Genomic DNA, 21,871 nt, shown 5'->3' on the forward strand with positions numbered 1-21,871 from the left:
GTTCTTAATGTTTTTGTGTGTGTGTCTATCAACATGCATATTGTGTATATATACATGTATGTGTGCATTTTGAATAGTATTTATGCATATACAGTATATATAATATGGGAATTCGCAACATACTTGCAGAAACTGTTCATATTTTGTTTAAAAATTTTTTTTGACACCGTACTATGCACATATACAGTATATAGTATATATACTTGTGTGTGTGTGTGTGTGTGTGTTAGTGCATGTGCAAATTCACCCTGCAATAGATTGATGCTCTGTTCAGTTTATTCCTGCCTTATAGCCCATACTTTATAGGATTGTCTCTAGATCACCAAGAACCCTGTTCAGGATAAAGTAGGTTTAGAAGATAGAAACACACACACACACACAATGCATTATCTATCTCTCTCTCTGTCTATCATATATATAATCTCAATCAAAATTAGAGAACAGCTTACAATTTCCTAAATTTCAGAGTCACTGCTTGTACCTAATGGAAGCTATCCTAACTGGAATAGAAGGGCAGATTTTAGGTATATTTCATCTTTTAAACATATTTGAAGCATAATAATAATAAAAAAAAACTTAAATGAGAAATATGATGAACTATGATCACAATTAAATACTTTCAGATACATCACGGATACTGTTGTTACTCTAACACCTGGTGCTAATTTCCCTAATTATCTGACAAGCCCTATATATTTGGCAGCACTGCTAATTACTTTGCAAGACTGCAAGCCAATCAAAATTGACTGAAATCCTGTGACAGCAGGTTGTCCAAATGAAGGCAAAATGTCTAACCATTTCAGCCATTGCAAGAGAAGCTGTCGTTCCAAGTCTGATTTCTAGAATATTTCAGCTTTACAATGACACCAATTATTGAAAACTGTAACCCTCCAAAAGTTTTAGTTGTAATCATATTTTCTGCTACAATGGATACTGGTGTCTATTTTGACGGAAATGCAGTGATCAAAATCAAAGATTTTTGTTGAAGTGCCTTGATTATTCTGTAAGTAGTACAACAGTGATAATACCCACAGCTACTAATCCTTCAAATTTGGAATAATGAAGATTAACAATGTTTTTAAAAAATAAGTGTTCATAAATGTTCTCCAATTTTGATCACCAATTTGTGTGTACATGAAATATTTAAAACAATGAGGTGATGTGATTCCATTTCAATTTCAGAATCTTCCACAGCAGTTGGTTGGGTAAGTGGATTGTGGAGGATTCATGTTGATGGTGAGAAAATCAAAGAAACATATTTTTTAGGTTGGGAATACTTTAGAACCACAATAAATAAATTGCAATAAGCAGAGTGTGCACTGTACTGTATGCAAATAGATTCAATATTAATTTGAAATAATTCTTTTGTGTGCTCCACAGTATGCCTTGTCTTGGATGTGCCATTTGACTTCACAGCTGTAAGCTTTCACTTATGTCTCTGATTATTTGTTAATATCTGTTATTGGTTTTAATGTTCGTTTTTTTTTCCCTCTGCATGGCAGTGTGATTTACCCCTGATCAGGAGGTGGTGGTGCTTTATTCTATTGGAGAATTTTGCTGTTGGAAGGTCTGTCTGTCTCTCTCTCTCTCTCTCACGTGTGAATATTTCTTACAGGACAAAGGCGTTCACTAAAGGGGCACTGGAGAGTGCCCAGAGCAGTGAGGAGGTATATATGTAATATCTAATATTATTTAAACAGGCATGTAGAAATACATGTTTTGTTTACTTCTCTTTGTGGTCTTTATCTAAAGGAACCACTGATAAAAAAGTACGTCCACACTGCAGTAAAATGGTTGCGCCAACATAGACAGTTGTTCAGAGGAGCCGTGTCTGAGCCCCATTTTCTAGAGATGGAGAATGAGGACCAAAGCCGAGCTCTCCAGGACATCATCGATGCAGTCGAAACTGAAGATTTAATTTTGGCAAAAGAACCCTTTTTATTTATTTTTCAGTTTAAGGATGATATGGAACTTTTCACTCAGGAATATCGGGATAAAATGAAACTTAAAGTAAACTGCATACTTAATGAATCAGTATAATTATTGTCTGTTGCTACATTGATTGTTACTTGTATTTTATTGTGCATTATTGCTCTGTTGATTTCAGTTTATAATACTTTGATTTTTCTGTTTTCCTTTGACGGTGGGTAGTTTTTGAAAATAAACAATTTAACTGCAAGTCTTTTTTTGGGTATGCTGCTCATTTTGAAATATTGATATTAGTTCTTCTTACTTATGTTAGTATTTTAAAAGCCCACTTAGTGCTATCTAAAGACTCTTTTAAAATAAGTTTTAAAAATATTTCATCACAGAACAAACACAAAATTAGTAAAAATGTCTCCTTTTGGAGATAATGTAGTGGGTTTTTTTTTTAGGGTTTCCTTGGAGGACAGAACATTATTTTGGTACAGCAGTGAAAGATTTGAGGTCTTGGACATTATGAAGATGCTGCTGTGCAATAATGTAATATTGTGGTTTTCTAAGTCACTACACACATTACTGAAGTAACTCAATGATAGTTTTAGACACTTCAGTCCTTCACAAATGCAGAAGTTTACAAACATCATATTTTAATTTCTTTTTGAGAAGCATGAAAAATAATCATGTTGAATCTCAACTTATGATTACATTTTTGCTACATATGTACTATTGAGGGACTTTTTTTTTTTAATCAGATGGTCACTTTATTTTAACAAGCAACGTAAATAACCTGTTTACTCTTTACCCTCAGATCACATTCTGTGTGTTTATCAAGCAGAACTGAATATTTTCATTTTCTACATAATACTGTAATAACTGTACAGTTCACATAGTGAGACACTCATACACACTACAGGTACCGTCATTGGTTCCTCTGTGGATTGACTGTTGATTCGACACATTGGCTGTACATGCTGGGGTCTTTGGCACATGATGTCCCAGTAGCATGTGAGGTGTCACCAATGGTTTACCTGCTCCTCTCCTTCTCCCTGTTCCAGTCTCAGTTCAAGGTTGTCCAGATGACAAAAGTATTTATGAGATGTTCAATATATTGAAAAAATTGCCTGTGGCCAGCATCCAGCATAATGTTTTGTCTAAATTCTCCACTCATCTTTTTATAGCTTTATAGTCTATTATCATTTCTAGCCATGGAATCTCCTATCCCTGTGCAGGTCACATTGTGCACCAAGGATGTGTCATTTGTCACTACTGGCAGGTGCCACCTCTAATCTTATATCACAGCTCCAGCTAATTCAAAACTCAACTGCAAGAGTCCTGACACAAACCAACAACAGCGAGCACATCACAGCCATCCTGCTGCACCTTCACTGCTCCTTGTGTCTTACAGGATTGAATATCAAATTCTGTTTTTGACCTGCCCACTATGGTCCTCTTATTCAGTGCCCCTCACTAACCTGCACTCTGTGGGTGACAGCAGGGCCTTCAGCTGTATAGCGCCCAGACTGGAATGACCTCCCAAAATTAATGAGATCAGCTGACAAAACAAATTCATTTGTTTTTAACTCATTTGTTTAGGAAGACATTAAACTGACCTGACATTCTGCCCCTTCTTTCAGTTTACCCTATCTGTCCAGGTACTCGGGGTTTGCATTATCACAAATTATTCTATTTGTTCAAAAATATTTTGTAGCATTATATGTTGTATTTTAGTCTGGATTATTGTCTTTTATTCTATTTGAATGTTTTGTATATCTTGGATTTTTCTTTATTTAGTGGAGATAGTTGTAGTGTTGAAAATGAATGTTCTCTTCGTTCCCTTGTACTAATTCATGTCTGATGTAAAAGCATGCTTTTCTGAGCAAAACAGAAAAATATTTGTCCAAAGGACTCAAGGCCTAAGTATTCCACACATGAGTCTGCCTTATCACGTTTTCCCTTAGCTTACATCTGAGCGCCATAACAAAAGGGGCCAAGAAATCAAGTTGCATAAGGGGCGTTGAAGGGGCTCAAGGATTGTGTATAATAAAAGTGTTGAACTGTTACATTTCATAATGATATTAAATCACGCATTCTAGGGGTATAAAAACTTTGCCCCACCCAATAGACGGGGTTCAGAAGAGCCCTGACACTGTCATATATACAGTATTTGATTGTCTGCTCTTCTGAAACTCTTCTCACTGTGACTCTGCAAAATAAAGCTGCTTTATAACCACACCTGCTGTCTTGTCTGAAGTCTTCGTCCACAGTAGCCAATGTTATATAGGTCTTGTTGTTCTTTCTGAATTTTGGGCATAGCAAGGGTGCTATATAAATAAATTAGGGTTATTAATATTTTTTGGTGGCTTATAATAATAAGTTGCCCTGTGTTGGCTGGGATTGGCTCCAGCAGACCCCCGTGACCCTGTATTCGGATTCAGCGGGTTAGAAAATGGATGGATAATAATAAGTGTCAAAAACTAGAGTAGTTCTATGTAAGGCAATTAATATATAGCATAATTCAGTGTAGAATATGTATTGCCGTTTTCTTCACATGTTTAAAAATATTAGATTGGCTAAAATGTTTACTCTACATTGGTTTAGAACAATATTGCACGCATGCATAGCACATTGTAAAAAAATGTAATCACTTTTATTACTAACGTTTTACTAAAATCTAACGTGGTGCAAACATTGTAATTATATTGTATATTTCGTTTCATGAATGTAAAAGAAAAACTATTTTTAAATAACACAAATCCTAACAATTTTAATTTTATCAACATGTTGAATGGTTCCCACAGACTCGAACACAACGTAAATGTTAATAGTGTATTTCACAGAAACGATCCGTATTGTTTAGTTTGATGTATGACACAACGTGATGGCAGAAACCCTCCGAACTTCACAAGGATGCGTATTATTTAGTTTGTTGTACTGTTTTTCCTTCTCAGTTTTATCTTTTAATTTCTGAACGGGTCCTTCACCCGATATTATGGTGTATAAAATCTACATTTTATTCTGTATTATATTTTGCTCAAACCCAACAAGATTAATTCAGATGTAGGAGGCATTATAATAAAAAGACATATCCTCTTTTGTATACCTCACTGTTATAACAGTTACAACCTGAGAAAGAAAGCCTGACCTGATACCTCAGGCTATTGATTACTTTACAGATGGACATCTGGGACATCAATGGGGTTTACAGCCTGAGAAAGGAAGAACTGAGGCAATCTCAAAGAACTTTATTACCTGGGGAGCAAAATTCATTCATCATATTGACAGCCAGCCAATCAGGTGCATGGAACATTCATGTGCTGTGAAACCATGGCATGGAACTTTATAATAAATATGCCTCATTTTTAAGCAACGTCAGAAGCAGAAGAAGAGAAACAGTGACGATGAAAGAGCCACGTCAGAGAATACAACAAAGACACGTTTAACCAGTTTTCATCCGATCGTCAGTTAACAGCAGTCTCATGAACATCGTTTGCTAAATCAACCGCCGCCTGGGACTTTCATCCTTGACATCACGGATTCCTTTCATTAAGCTTTTTAAAGACTATTTTATCCAGACTTTACTATCGAACTTATTTTCTATTACTTATTATTTGTTCTTTAATAAAAAGTAACTTGTTTTCATCTTTCTATGCTTTGTCTTAATTTCTAGAGTGATTGAAGTAATAAGGTAGATTTCTAAGAGCACCTGAGGCAGATAGAGATTTTGCCATTTAGCTCTACGCTGCGGGGTTTTAAGGCTAAGAGCGAGGGCGCCGCTCGAAAGTTAGGGGCAATGCGAGAAGGTGTTCTTGGCTAATAAATGGCCTATAGTCAAGAATACTGAGTCTTTGTATGTTTTAATATTTTCTTGGAGACCAAAAGTAATATTTAGGTCTGAGGTCTATTTAAAACATTGCATGTTGTCCGTGCCGATAGTAAAAAAGTCTCTTGATGTGCTGAGAGAGTGACAAGTTGTGTTATACCTAAAGCATTTGTGTGGTTCTTTTACTTTTAAGTGCTAAAAGTTAGCCAACTGTGTGTGTGTCATTCATAGGGCACTGTTGTGGTTAAGGTCTGAGTATATATGTATCTATGTATGCGTGTGTGTTATTATATAGGGTGCGGGAGTAGACCAATCAAATAACGAACCTGACAAAGAAAAGGGTAACTAAAATATAGTCGATAATACACCCGATGTTACTTTCTGAGCTTTGCCGAGACCTGCCGAAACCTTCCAAAAGTTATCTTCCGATTCTCCGTCCTCAAACTGCAGTGACAGCAGTTCTGACCTGGAGAAGACTTACTTGCCGAGACTGGCTGAAACCTTCCAAAAGTAATGTTACGAAGTCAGTCCTGAAACGTCACTTCCGGGTCTACAACCGCGGGTCTAAAACTGCAGGTCTAAAACTGCGGAGACGTATGGTGCTGTGGCTCTGCAAGTGGATAGTATTGCATGGCTCAGACTTTGCAGCTTGTCGTAAATGAAGGCTTATTGAGCCAGAGAAGCATCTCCGATTGTGTTGCCATTGGGAGGCGAATAATTACTCATTTTAAGCACTCACAGCTCGCTATTTCACGACTGAGAGAAATACAAACAGACCTTGGTACCCCAACAGGAATGCTTCAGCAGGACATCCCTACTCGTTGGAACAGCACGTATTATATGCTGAAAAGTCTTGTGGATCAGAAGCCCACTCTTGCTGCATATGGTGCTGAATACAAGCTTCCTGCCTCTCTCATGGTGCATCAGAGAGGACTTGTGGAAAACATGATTACTCTACTCAAACCATTCGAGCAACTTACTAAAGACATACGCGCACATTCATCTATAATTGCGGACATGATTCCGTCTGTTGTAGTGCTTACACGTCTGCTTAAAAAGTGTGTCAAGACAGATTTCGGAGTTCAGACGGTGAAAACCACACTTCAGTAGTGTATTCTCCGAACCACTATACTATCTATCAACTGTCCTTGAGTCCACGGTACAAAGATTGATTTTTTTGACCAAAATACCAAAAAACAAGTGCAAGAAGCACTTCAGAAACAACTGGTCGAGATGTCAGCTGGTGAAGGAGATGGTGAAAGTAATAGCTAACCATAAGAGAAAAAGATTTGCACTCAGAGAGATGTTTCTGCTTCATTGCTGGAGATATATGCAGAAATTCTTGAAGAAAATTTGTATGTGGCTGCAAAACCACATTTAACTCCCGCCAAAGTAGAATAACAGGATTATAAAATTAACAATAATCATACTAATTAGGTTGACCCGACATCCTGAATGGGGAAAAAAAATTGTTAAGGATTTAATTTTTTGTTTTCAACACAAACCATACACTGCAGCTTCCAAATATCCAATCAGTATCGTCCTGTATTTACCGGAAACTTAGTCAGCACTATGAGGTGGCTTGCTGGGACTGTGCATAACTTAAGAGTGTGGGGCAAACTGCTCTGCAAACATTAGCCGAGAAGAAAAGGAGCACGTTAACGGCATCACCTTGCTTTTTTCCGTCAGGTTTTTACAATTTATATTTGTCAGATTGCTTACAAAACTGTCATTGCAATGGTGCAGTTTGTGGGTTTTCCATTGTAGATACAGTAGTCGAATCACTGTGGAAAATTAGTGTAGGAATTTAATTTAGTGGGTACTTAGCAAAAAGGAGGAACATGTTTGCCTGCATGGTAGAATGCAGTTTCAAGTTTTATACCTTGTGAAAGATGCGTCTCCTCTGTCTAAACTGCAAAAGATTTTAAGACAAGATTTATTCCAGTTTTAATGTAAGCATTACTTTAAGACAAAATCACCCTGAAATATACAGCAGTCTCTCAACATTTCAAGGTACACCTGCATTAGAGTGTTTCATTTTGGAACAGCTTGTGCTGTATCTCTTCTACAGAATGCCCTTTATATGACCCAAATCATTATACATGAAGCTTCCAACATCACAAATTTTTATTAATGGTGGTGGTTGGTACAGGTGGTTGTCCTGTTTTTCTTTACCACAAATCTGGTCAACCTAATAATAATTTATTTTATTTTAATATAGGTAAACATCTGTAAACTTTTTTTTTTCAGCTGAATAACTAACTATCTCAGAGAGCCCCCTATCTCCAGAAATAACTGCGCCCTCCAGTATTGGAAAAGCAATGCAGCCCATTTCCCAACCTTGGCAGTGATCAAGTATTGGCACTTTGTACCAGTGTAGACAGTGAACGCCTTTTTTCAGCTGTGTCAAATATAGTAAATGAAAAGAAAAACTGGCTTGCTGGTGAAAAGGCAGAAATGCTTCTTTTTGTTAAGAAAAACCTACCAGTTGTACTTTTAAAGAAGAGAACTTAAGCTCAGGGTTACTGGCCTCATTGTACCCTTTATTTTAGTTTTACTTAAAGTAATATATGTCGATGATCGCACAAAGAATATGCATTCATTTTTTTGTTAATATACCCAATGTCATGTTGTGTAATGGCATGGTGTCTTGATGTGCTTAACTTAGTCAGAATTTGTATGTTAAGCAGATTTTTGTACATGGCCTGGAGTATTTTTTCTATAGAGATGAGCCATATCTTGCTCTCTTTTTCCACAGCATGAAGTATTTGCTGCTTATATAGCAAAGATATTCAGCAAGCTAATAAAAAGTTAATCTCTGTTTCAAATGCTACTGTTGTTTCTTTGATAATTAGCAATATATTTTAAGCATAACTAAAACATTCATACCTGAATAAAACAAAAAATATATCGGTCATCGGTATTGGCAAAGATGGACAAAAACATATCGGTTATCGGTATCTCCCAGAATTTCCATATTGGTGCATCTCTAGTGAGAAGTGTAACTTCTTTTTTTTTTAGGAAACTCCACTCTGGCCACACGCCCCTGAAAGAATTGCGAGACAAGGGAGGCGTCATCAAGATGGGGAAGGAGGCAGTGATGGGAGTGGTCTGGGACTACTACAGCGGCCTCTACTCCCCAAAGATGACTGAAGCAGATGCAACCGACCGGTTCCTTGCAGGTATAAACAAAACCGTGGATCCCGGAGATGCTGGCGGAGGGCAGAAGCCTGCGTCGTTGAGAGAAGGAATGATCACGATCTTGTACAAACAGAAGGGAGAGCGATGCAATCTGAGAAATTGGTGCCCCATCACCCTCCTGAACGTGGACTACAAGATCCTGGCCAAGATAATAGCCAACTGGCTAAAAAAGGTGATCGGACAGGTCATCCACCCAGACCAGACCTGCGGCATCCACAGACACAGGATCGCCGACAGCTTGGCCAAGATCAGGGACTTGGTACACTATGTGAAGGAACGCAGCATCACTGCAGCCTTGGTCAGCCTAGATCAAGAGAAAGCCTTCGACTGAGTGTCCCACAAGTTCATGATTGGGGCCCTGCGAAGTCTCGGAATGGGTGACATTTTCTGTTCGTACATCAGCCTGATGTACTGAGGGATCTCCAGCATGGTGCTGGTGAATGGCTGGAAAACTGACACCTTCCCGGTTCTGTCCGGGGTAAGACTAGGCTGCCCTCTCTCCCCTCTTCTCTTTGTCTGTTGCATAGAGCTCCTGATGGAATGAATCAGAAGAAGACTGGAGATCAGAGGGATCACTGCACCGGGACCAGACAAGCGAGAGATCAGATGCTCCCTCTACATGGACGACGCCACCGTGATCTGTGCGGACAAGAGACTGATGAAGGCGCTGGGCGAGATCTGCGAAGACTTTGGACAAGCTTCGGGGGCAAAGGTCAAAAGCGGGAAGTCAGAGGCAACACTCCTCGGGGAATGGCACCTGGCACCCTCTGCCCCCTTCACCATCAGACGGGACTCTGTCAAGAACCTGGGCAGCTGGTTCTGGCAGAGAGGGAGCGGCCCTGAAGACATGGGACAAGACTGGCCAAAGTCATGCAGAAGATCGGGCTGTGGAGCCTCAGGGACCTCACCATGGAAGGCAAAGTGCTAGTGCTGCAGAACGAGATCCTCCTGATTCTGCAGTACCCAGCCCAGGCATGGCCACCACTCTCCACAGTCTGCAATGCCATCACCTTTCACTTCATCTGGGGCTCCAAGATGGACAGAGTCAAGCGGGCAGTCATGTACAAAGAACCCCTAAAGGGTGGGAAAAGCATTCTCGACATCCCCACCCTGCACAGGGCCCTCTTTGCCTCCAACGGCATCCGCAAAACACTGATGGAGTACAGCAACGGATTGTCCGGAAACTCCATGTCCTGCTTCTTCGTCCTGCCCGTCTCGAAAAGGCTCAGCTGGGACAACTGGGACGCTCCATGGTTCTACACGGATCTTGTCTGCTTCTTAAGGGTACACGGACTTCAGGGAGTCAAGCCGGATCTGTGGAAATCGAAAACCATCTACAAGCTCATCAGAGCCAAAGACACGACGGAGCCTATCGGAATCCTACCATTAGCGACAGCCATGGTGGTCTGGGAGAACATAGCCTCCAAAGAACTGACAAACAGGCACAGGGACCTGGCGTGGATGGCCATGCGGGGGGACTGCCCCTCTGCTCGTTCATGCATGCCAGGAATCTGTGCAGATTAGACACTGCCCGTGGTGCATCCAGCGGGAAGAAGACGCACTGCACCTCTTCTGGGAATGCCCAGTGGCACAGTCACTCTTTGACGCCCTGGAAGAGGAATTGGAAGAGTCAGTGCCCAGAGACAATCTCTCGCACTATTTGGTGCTCTATAACTTTTCCTAGGTACCCACTCACTGGAAGCCTGGTGGCATGGTGTCTCATGTGCAGTGTGAAAGACACTGTATGGGTCGCCAGGAACCGCCTCATCCTCAGGAGGGAAAGAATGACAATACAGGACTGCTGCAGATACATCCACAGCCTCCTCAGAGACTATTCTATCCTGGACTCCTTGAAGAACTGAGGATATTTCAAAGCCACCTCTTCCTCCAAGAGACCTTTTTAACGTAACCTTTGTTTTACTGCAGTCCTTGGCAAAGCCCCCTATTTGAGGACAAGCCTTCAGAGACGGAGACCAAGTCGAGACTGCAATAACTTGTAAATAGTAACAGAATGTGGAACGCTGTATTGGATGTAGTCGAAAATAACCAATTGTTATTGACAGAACACTTAATATGGCTTGTAATATTGTAAAGGATTGTGGTTTATATATATACACATATATATATATATATATATATATATACACATATATATATATATATATACACATATATATATATATATATACACATATATATATATATATATACACATATATATATATATATATACACATATATATATATATATATACACATATATATATATATATACACATATATATATATATATATATACACATCCTATGTATATATAAATAAGGTGTAGTAGGTAATGGATAGTGAAAGACTGTATCAGACTATAGCTGAATACAGTTGATTCTATTTGAGGTAGTAAATTGCTATGGATTGTAAGATTACTAGATTGTGTTTTATATGTATTACCCAAATATATATGTAAATAAAGTATATATATTTTTTTTAATCTGTTCTTATCAGTTTAATATCTGATATGTCCCCTGTGTGGTTAGGAAAATGGAGAGAGAGAGAGAGAGAGATAACAGACTCCTTAGATGGACTCGCAGTTCAACCTGACAACATTAAAATCTTAGGAGTTAACTTTTATAGAGAAGACAGTGTGCACAGAAATTGGGAGGGAAGACTCGCAAAAATTAAGCAACGCTTAGGTCGATGGACCACACGCTACCTGTCCTTTGTGGGACAGAGTTTGGTTATTAAAGCAGAGGTTTTGCCACTTTGCACTTACTTGGGGATAGTCTACCCACTGCCAAGGTTTTTCAGTAGACGATTAAAGAAGATACTTTTTAATTTTATTTGGGGATGGAAATATGAATCAGTAAGGAGAGTAGACATGGAGAAGTCAGTGGACACGGGAGGAAGTGGTGTCATTGACCTTCAGCTGAAACTTGACTGCATTTACTATGCTACTGTGTGTCAAACTCTGTTAATGCAAGAGAAGATTAAGCACAAATATTTAGTTCGACTATGGTGTGAAGATATTCTCAAAATTTCATTTCAATCCAATGCTGTTCCCCATGCTGAAGACCGCCCATGGCATTATGAGCAGTTGGAAATCATGAAAAAGAAATATCCTGCCTTTCAAGATGTAAATATGGTGAAATCAGAAAAGAGTTTGTATCTATCAGTACGTGAGCAGTAAGAATCGCAGTATCCATCTGTAGTGTCGGTCCCAACACCGGTATGGAAACAAGTGCAACCAAAATAAATGAACAATCGTCACAAGAACTTGAACTGGCTCCTGCTATGGGGAAGAGTTTCAGTAAGACAGAGGCTATACAGACAAACTTTCTAGGTCACCGGCGTGCCCACATCCACAGTGTAATGAGGAGGAGAGCATAAAGCATGCCTTCTGGGAATGTCTGTGGGTTAACCAAGTATGGCAAGAAATAGAAGGGTTTCTGCATAGGAGTGGGGTACAAGTATTTTTGAACTATGCAGTTATTTTCTCATTTACTGGTTTGAATTGTTTTTCACATGCTTTTAGACTACTTTTAATTATTATTCATAATAATATGTCTTTACCCCTGAAAGTTGTGAAGAGAATGGAGTATTAGGTTGGTCTTAAAGTAAATCTGGGAACCATATATTAAATTGATTTTTGGAACGGGGAGATAGAATAGGGGCTTGCTCCGTCCACTCTACGCATCGACATGGTATTGCAGTAGTTCTAGGAGCGATGCACTTTCTCCTTTACTGGTATAAAAAACAGACCAGCAGCCTTTGCTGGGGTTTGGTTACTATGAGGGAAAGGAAAGAAACTTCAACCAGAGAAGGATTGATTCAATAAATAAATAAATAGATGTTCCTTCAAACCCATGTGCCTGTACTCTGATATTGCTTGTAGTACTTCCTGCATTCCAACAGATGTCAGGCGAGGCTCGGAATTAGAAGGCCGCTGTTGTGGGGTGAGTGAAGTAGTGTCGGACGACCAAGCCTGTACCGCTAGCAGGAAGCCTTATTAAGCTCCCAGAAACCACGAAGCAGTCCTGCAGGCTGTCTGATGTCGCTGCAGCGCCCCCTGTGTTCGAGGCCTTGTTCACACAGGCGGGCCAGGATGTGCCTTCTCCTTTTCATCTTCAATCTCCAACAGGTGTGAACGTGGTGTCTGAAGAGTTGTGAACGTGGTGTCTCGAGGGATATCTAGCTAGTCACTGCTCTTCACTGACGTCTCCTTTGTTTTGTGTACATCTAGGGGCAGGGCTGGAGATGGTGATGGTGGTTTTTAAGCCTTTCTCATCCTTGCCTTTTGGCTGGATTGAATTGGATGGCTCAGTCCTCCATTTGGTTTCTTGTGAAAAAGAAAGAGACTAGGGAACGCCTCACAGCCCTTGACAAAGTAAAAAAAGCAGGCAGGCAGGTCCGCCGCTTGGAGCCGACTCCTGAGTGCGTGGCAGGAATAGTATTTTTTTTTTCTTCTGATTTTTTGACTCTCTGTGGTGAAGAACTCACTTTTGGTGGATTGAAAGAGGAGCTCAAAAAAGTTAACAGTGGCGATCCAGATTGCCTTGGAATAGGAGTAGTACAGAACAACGGAAGATGAACGAAGAAACGTTTTGCGCTTCAGCTTACCGAAAGGAGACAGGATGGATCGGAAGGATTTTACCACTGGCATTCTTCTGGGAAAACTGAACTTCACCCCCAGGCAAGTGGATTTTATTTTCGCACTTCCAAGTAAGGAAGTTTTTGAGGTGGTTTTCATTAATGGTAGATCGATGCATGCAAACTGGTTGAAAAAATAAAATAGATCCATTATTAGGTAAATTCGTAATACAGGCCTTTGGTCAAAGAGAGGAAAAAGTGGTAAATGTGGCAACGTTCAATGAAAAGGTCCAGATGGAAGATATAAAACTTTGGTTGAGCAAGTTTTGCTCTGTTCAGACAGGAACAGTAGGAAGGGATGAAAATGGGATAAAACAGGATACTTCAGCTTCCAGGTTAAACTGAAAAGGGATGAGAATGGAACAATAAAACACTTACCACTCACCATTCAGTTGAGAGCTGCTAGGGGAGTAATATTCTATCCTGGCCAAACCTAAAATGTGTAGGAGGGGTGACCAAATCCGCCACATAGCATTAGAATGTAAAATAGAAAAATGTCGTAAATGCAACCAAATAGAGCATAGTGGGAAAATATGCCAGGAGAAAGTAATCTGTAAGCTTTGTGGAGATCCCTCTCACAGCTTCAGAGACTACCAAAAGTCCTTTGCAAATATTAGCAAAAGGGGGCAAAACAATGCAGTAATAATAAAAAATAAATAGAAAAGATGAAGACAGTAAAGATGATGAAGATGAAGAAGAAAGTGTTTCCTGTTTCAAACCCCAATTGGAGGGAAAAACAGAAAGAAAAGTGCTCTCCTTAGTAGCAGTGGCAAGCAAGGGGCAGACAAGACTTCATGGAGACAAAACACAGTAGGATAATCGAGAACAAAAGGATGCTAGAAGAAGCAATAAGACCAAGTCCCAAATAGAGGACATACAAAGTATTTTAGAAGAGGCACCCTCAATAAGGAAAGTAATATAGGGAATAAAGGAAGGAAAGGAGGAAAATGAAAACAAGTGGTGTGACCTCTCGAGTGATAAAGAGGGTCCTTTATCGGTGTCAGAGGCAGAAGTAACAGAAGGTGAAGTGGCAGAAAGCAGCAACCCTTTCTTAAGGATATAGTGGAGGCGTTTCAGAGAATAACGCAGATCAAAGAAAAAGGATATAAAAGAATAGGAAAAGAAAGAGAAAGAAAAGGAAGACCATAAAGGAAATATAATTCCTTTCCCAAAAATGAAAGTAGCATCAATAAATGTAAGAAGTATTCTAAGTAAGGAGTAGAAGAAATGTAATTTATGGATTTATGAAAGACATTGAGGCGGATGTAATAGCTTTACAAGAATGTGGGATACCATCCAAGAAATCCTACAAAGATTTAGAAAGGGGTAAGAAGAAGGGAAAACTTACTTTTCAGGAACAAACCAAAACAAAAATGCGGGGGTAGGTCTCATTATAAAGAGTAAAGAGATTACACAAGTAAGGTTTGAGAAAATAGTAAAAGGAAGAATTATTGCAGTAAAATTGAAATTAAGGGGAGAAAATGAAATTTTAAATATATATGCTCCAAGCGGAAAACATGAAAGATTTTATTTGCTCCAGAAGCTTAACCTGATCATAGCAAGGAAACCAGATGTAATTATAGGCGGAGACTTCAACTGTGTAGTAGATGAGCACCAAAGGAAGAGATTCGATAAAAACTCTAGGTTATTGAGGTGAATCATGCAGGACCACCAATTAAGACAGCTTTAAGGAAGGCGGTGGGAAAGGTGCAGGACATATGTGGAAAGGAGGAAAAGGAAAAAAATTCCCATATAGCCTATATACTGTTTTTGAGAGAGCATTGTATAAAGCAGTTGACACAAATTGCAATTTTTTTTGGACCATCGCTATATAACAGCAGAGCTGGAAAGGGGGGGGGAAGAGAGACGGAAAAGATATTGGAAACTTAATGGAGTTGTTAAAAGACCTTAAAATACATGAAGAGTATAAGGTGGCTTACCAAGAGTGGGCTACACTTAAAGATTGTTTTCAAACAAGCAGCGAATGGTGGGATTTAGTGAAGGAAAAGACAAAACTCTTTTTTCCCCAGAGGAAAGGGAGGCAAAGGAAGAAAAAGCAACATGAAAAAATAGTTCAACTGCAGGAACAATTAGACAAAAAGGTATAATCAAAGGGGTAAAGAGGAGGAAGTAAAAAAAGATTATGGGAAGAGAAAACGAGTACAACAAGGAAGGGAGGAGTTTTGGAGGGGTATGAAGGAGAAGGTGAAGGAAAACTACTACTGTGGAGGAAACTACTCCTTCTTGTGGGGATTTGGAAGGTGTCAATGAAGTGGGAGACACTGGTCATTTCGAGTCTATGGGGAACCTCTCGGAAGCTGGGGCGGTTGAGCCTCAGGACAAGAGTGGTTGTTGGAAGCAAGAGGATATCCAAAGAGGGGGCCAGAAACAGTTCTAAAATGGTGGATATTAGAGAGAAGAGTGGTGTGAACAACATGGAGGACCGCTGCCAGGTAGACTTAGGGGAGTTAACCCTTGTAGGTTTGGTGGTGCCAGAGTCACTTCCGGATGTGCAGGTGGAAGTTGAAGCTGGCCAGGGGGATTTGGCTACAAGGCCTGGCTGGGGGGGAGGAAATGGAGATGGTCATTGAACGGGGGCTTTGTTTTTTCTGGGGGAGGTTTGACAGGTTTTTAGGGTGGTTTGTGGTTTAATTTTGTTTTGCGCAACAATTAATGTGAGGGGGTTGCAGGGGAGAGATAAGCGGCATGCTATTTTTTTTTGGTTGGGCTCTTTGCCTTTCCAAGTCTGTTTTGTCCAGGAAGTGGATGTTCAAGACGCGGAGGAGAGGACAAGATTTAGCAAAGAGTGGAGGTGGGGGCCCATCGATGTGGGGGGTGGGGAGCGCACTTTCTGTGTGTGTTCTGTTCAAAGGGGGACAGTGGGCTATAACTGAGGTAGTGATGGTTGTAGGGGGCAGGTTATCATGGATGACAGGGAGTGGGCTGGGAGAAGGTATCGTTTCATTAATGTTTATGCTCCAACAGACGTGAAATATAGAGGGGAAGTCTTCGGTGCACTATGGGATGTAATGGTAATGAATAGTGAGGTGGTTCTGGGTGGGGATTTCAATGTAGACATGGAAAAACCACTTGATTCTGACTATACAAGGGTCTCTTTGGGACAACTTAAGAGTTTGGCTTATGTGATGTGTACCGCAAAAAGGTGGTGGGGATGACGGGACACACATGGAGTAATACTAGAGGGGCGTCTAGTAGATTAGATTACTTTTTTGTTACTTCTACAATGGAAGTGATGAATTGTTGTTTGTGTCCTGTTTGGTTCTCGGACCATTCTATGGTTCAGTGCACTTTGAAAGGGGGAGGGCCGGTTTTTGGGAGAGGGTTCTGGAAGCTGAACATTCTGCATCTGCAGGACCAACAGTTTAGACAAGACTTGAGTGTGCTGCTGAAGGGATGGATCAAGGAGGATCACCGGGGTGTGTCCATTTTGGATTGGTGGGAGGGTTTGAAATTGAAAGTGGGTTTGGTGGCGAGGAGCTATGGGATTCGTAGATCTCGATGGGAAAGTGGAGTTATCGTACTGCTCCAGAAAGATTGTGTAAGGAATATGGGGTCCTGAATAGGGGAGGGGTGTTGGATTGTGAGGTGGTGGGGCAGGTTAAAAGGGAGCTGGGAGAAATAGTGAAGGGGAGGGCTTTGAGATATTTTTCTAGGTTGAATGGGCAAAATACTGGAGGGGGAGGCATACGGGGGGACCGGGTTCTTTCGAGCAATTAGAAAAAATTTAAAAGTGTGGTGGGTGGTTTAAGAGCTGATGGTGCTCTTTGTAGGGATAAGAATGAAGTGTTGGAGGTGGATCAGTAGTTTTATACTGAGCTCTTTTCGCCCAGGGTAGGGCAGGAGGGTATGGTACAGGAGTTTTTGGCATCAGTAAAAGTGTCGGTCCGGGAAGAAGATGTGACCGTTTTGGAGGAGGGGGTAACACTGGAGGAGCTAAAAGAAGCTATGAAATCTATGAAGAGGAGCAAGGTTCCGGGGAAGGATGGACAGCCTAAGGAATTTTATGAGACTTTTTGGGAATTGCCTGGTCTGCTTTTGATGGAAATTTATAAGGCCATTTTTGATGAGGGAAGGTTGCCAGAAATGATGGCAACCGGTGTTGTCTCCCTTCTTTATAAGAAAGGAGATGAGTTTGATCTGCAAAATTAGAGACTGATTACCTTGCTCGGGTTTGATTATAAGTTACTAGCCAAGGTCTTTGCAAGGAGATTGAGGAAGGTATTGGCAGAAATAACTGGGGCTGATCAGACCTGTGGTGTGCTGGGACGATCAATTTGGTGGAATATGGCATCGGTGATGGATTCGATTGTGCGGGCAGAAGATAGGAACAGATCGTTAATTGTGGCTAGCCTGGACCAGGATAAAGTATTCAATAGGGTAAACCATGCCTTTCTGTTTCAAGTCTTGGAGCGTTTTGGATTTGGGCCCAAGTTTATGGCATGGTTGAGGGTCATATACGGGGGGTTGGGAGTGTTGTTAACATGAATGGGTGGTCGGGTGAACAGGTGGCACAGGGGGCCGGGGTGAGACAGGGTTGCCCATTGTCTCCTTTGCTATATATTATTTATTTGGAACCTGTGGCGGTGTGGATCAGGGAGGAGCAGGCTTTTTTGGGACCGGTTTTACCAGGAAGTGGTGGTGTAGCTGCTAAACTTGCCATCTATGTGGATGATGTGAGACTTTGTTTGCTGCCGGGGAGGGGGATTTGCAGAAAGGACTGACCATTTTAGCAGATTTTGAAAAGGCTATGGGTTCTACAGTGAACTGGAACAAGTCGAACATGATGTATTTTGGGAAGTGGAGGGACAGAATGGAGAGCTTATGTGGGATGAACTTGTGTACTAGGCAGGAGAGTGGTCAAAAGAATTGGGACAAGCAGCTGCAGATGGTGGGTTGTAAGCTGGGTCTGTGGACAGCCAGATCGCTATCCTTGGTGGGGAAAGCAACCATAGGGAAGACAGAGATTCTGCAATGCTGTCTGTACTTGGGGTTAGTATTTCCCATGTCCAATCGGGTGGTTAGGGCTCTGAGGAAAAAAGTGTTTCACTTTGTGTGTGTGGGGGGAATATGAGACAAGGAGTTGATGGGTAGGTATGGTGTCAACGAGAGGAATGAAGAAGGTCACAGGATAGTGGATTTTGCCAAAAGGATGGACATGGCTGTGGTGAATATGTATTTTAAGAGGAGGGAGGAACTGCTGATCTTACAAGTGCTGAACATTCAGCTTCCAAAAACCACTACCAAATACTGGCCCTCCCCCTTCAAAGGTACACTGAACCATAGAGTGGTTTGCAAACCACACAAGACCCAAACAGCAGTTCACCTCTAACGCAGAAGAAACAACGAAAAAAATGCAGTCTACTAGATGCTTCCCTTGTATTATTCTAAGTATGTCCAGTCATTCCCGTCACCTTTTTACAGTATGCATCACACAAACCAAATTCTCTTATAAGTTGTATCAGATTTCCTCGTATAATCAGAGTCCAGCGACTTCTCCACATCCACATTGAAGTTCCCACCCAACACCACATCCTTATCTATAAGTAATACATCCATCAGCACCCCAAGCACTTCTCTTCTATATTTCATGTTCTTCGGAACATAGATATTAATGAAGCGGTACTTCCTCCCAGCCCACAACCTGTCCACCATGACTTCAGTGATAACCCACAGACTCCTCTTAAACAGAACTTCCGCACTCACAGAAAGTGCACTCCCTACCCCCCACACTGATGGACCCCACATCCACTCCTTGGTGAACCTCCTTACCTCTGCTGTGTTATGAACATGTGTTTCCACACAGAGTGGGGGAAAAAAGCACGAAATGTAAAATCTCGAAATTCCCACTTTAATCACGTAGTTTATTTTGTCATTAAAGTAGATCATAAACTTCATTTTAAAATTGTTTAGTTACGATCAGATTTGAGAAACTAGTAAATTTAAAGTAGCATGTTAAATGCTTTGTTTTGTATTTGATCTTCTATGTGCTCTGTGTGTGAATCAGTACGTGCTTCTCTTCCTCCGACAGGACACAGAATCCATTACATTTGTAATATTACAGCTCTCTGAATAATTAAAATACTGAGATGTATACTTGATATAATTTTCATGATGATAGGAGTTAAAGCATGTTATTAAACACGGGAACACGGTGGCGCAGTGATTGTCCATGCCTCACACAAGATGCTTGCTGCGCCGTGTGCAACCTTCGATTAAATAATTAATTGCAGCAGTACTGTATCTTTCAAATCTACTAACCCCCAATTCCTGTCTTTACTTTTCTTTCTCTAAATACCCAATCACAACACAATCAGTTCTGTAATAGATGTTACGCCATCTGTAAGCTTAGAACGGCGATTCTTCAAAACTTAAGGAACACTGAAATATCTTCGTAATACATGTTTAATTATTCTATCCATCTATCCTTTCAGTGTCACGCCAGCCCCAGCAAGAATACAGCATGAGGCAGGAACAATCCGTGAACGGAGTGCCAGCTCCTCGCTAGCGCTGCGGCACCATGTCCTTACATGTTTTATTAACAATATAGATTAAAATGAAGTTACAGCTTTATCTGTATAATAAAACATATTTTACTGTATTTCATCTTAAAATTATCGTCATCATATGTAAATGCGCACTTTATAAAGTGGCTCAGGTTGTGCAATATTATAACTGTATCGCAAGTTTAAAGTGAGGTAATTGTACTCAAGTACAAAGCGTTCTACAAGGAGCAATTGGACTGATTGATTGAGTTTATAGTTCTTGGGATGAAACTGTTTCCGCAAGGAAAGGCTCTGAAGCGTTTGCCGTATGAGAGCAGTTCAACAGACAGCACGGCTGAGGCAGCGTGTGCTTGATGCTGTATACCGATAATTCTCTTTCCAGTCAGCTGCTGTAGAGCTGCGATTCCCCACTCAGATACAGTGATATAAATACTCCTGAGTGGTGCAGTGAGAGTAATATGGAAAAAGATGATCCTAACGGGAGCAGTTGAAAGAAAAAGGTGCAGTGAGAGCAACAATGCTAAAGCAGCTATGGTATTTAGAATAGTTTGACCATTATATTGTTACAGGTTAATTACAATCAGATGCATTAAACTAATAAACAATATGCGGTTAATTTCAGTGTATTTATAAAGCCGTGTCAGGGATGTTGATCTAAAAAAGAAAGGATAACCACACTGGAACAGTAGCACTGTTTTGATGTTGGGTGCCGCCAGTTTGCAAAACTGAGCGGAGAACTTGCGTACGCCAGGGTTGGAGCTACCGTGAAAATGTGCATGGCTTTTCTGCCAAGTTTAGGTTTTATACATTGCAATTTGAACATGGAAACATTCGTACGAAACATTTTTGTGCATACACACCGTTTATACATGAGGCCCCTGGTCAGGCATCGGATGTGAATCAACAGTTGCTCAGAGTGGAGGCACGGTCTTAAAGATCACATTCAGCTATTCTCCATTTATTATGGGAGAAGGAAAGCTCACAGAGAGCAAAGAGCTGTTAGGTGGCTACAGGAGTAGCTAGCATACAAATATAGTCGGTGTAATGCTGGCCGGGATTATAATGTGCAGGTGATGAAATCACTCAATACAACATTGGCAAGATTATGACAGAAAAGGACAAGTCATGTCTTCAGCTTTCTTTCAGTATGTAAAACACACAGCAAAAGAGGAAACTGATTCAAAAGCTTAAAACTTTAAGGGGTCAAAACCATTGACACAGAAAGGCCTGATAGAGCAATTTTGGATCTACTAGCACTCAGTTTAATTCACAATGATTTTTAATTTAGTGGTAGCATTTTGCTGCAAATTCATGGTACAGCTGTGTGTAAAAAATGTACAATAACAAATTACCACTGTGGACACACCCTGGAAATAATAATAAATATTAAAATAAAATTATTAATCACTCATTTAAAAAAATATTAAATAAAAAATGACAGTAGTAATATACATTAATAATAAATCTAAAAATAAACAAGTCAGTGTTCAGCATAAATATTCAATAAAAAAAATTTGGAGGGTACACCACTCGACTTTCTCGTATGCTGAGAATATAGGTAAAGGTTATCAGATCCACTTCCAGTTGCGCAATATTTTTCAAATATCATATCTTGTTTCTCATCATATCTAATATCAATACACAATCATTTATCGGTTTATAATCAAACTTTATATTAAAATACTATTTTCACACTTAGGGTGGTCAAACGGTGGTGAAATGTTTTCATGATTACATGCAAAGTAAAAAGAGTTATATTCAC

At 40.4% G+C, this 21,871-nt stretch overlaps 1 pseudogene; it reads left to right on the top strand.

Moving 5' to 3' along the window:
* Window positions 1-12,554: 12,554 nt before the first annotated feature.
* On the top strand, window positions 12,555-12,673 carry LOC120534784 (annotated as a pseudogene).
* The last annotated feature ends 9,198 nt before the right edge of the window (window positions 12,674-21,871 follow it).

The sequence above is a fragment of the Polypterus senegalus genome, chromosome 8 (genome assembly GCF_016835505.1).
Source record: "Polypterus senegalus isolate Bchr_013 chromosome 8, ASM1683550v1, whole genome shotgun sequence".
NCBI classification, from domain to species: Eukaryota; Metazoa; Chordata; class Cladistia; order Polypteriformes; family Polypteridae; genus Polypterus; species Polypterus senegalus.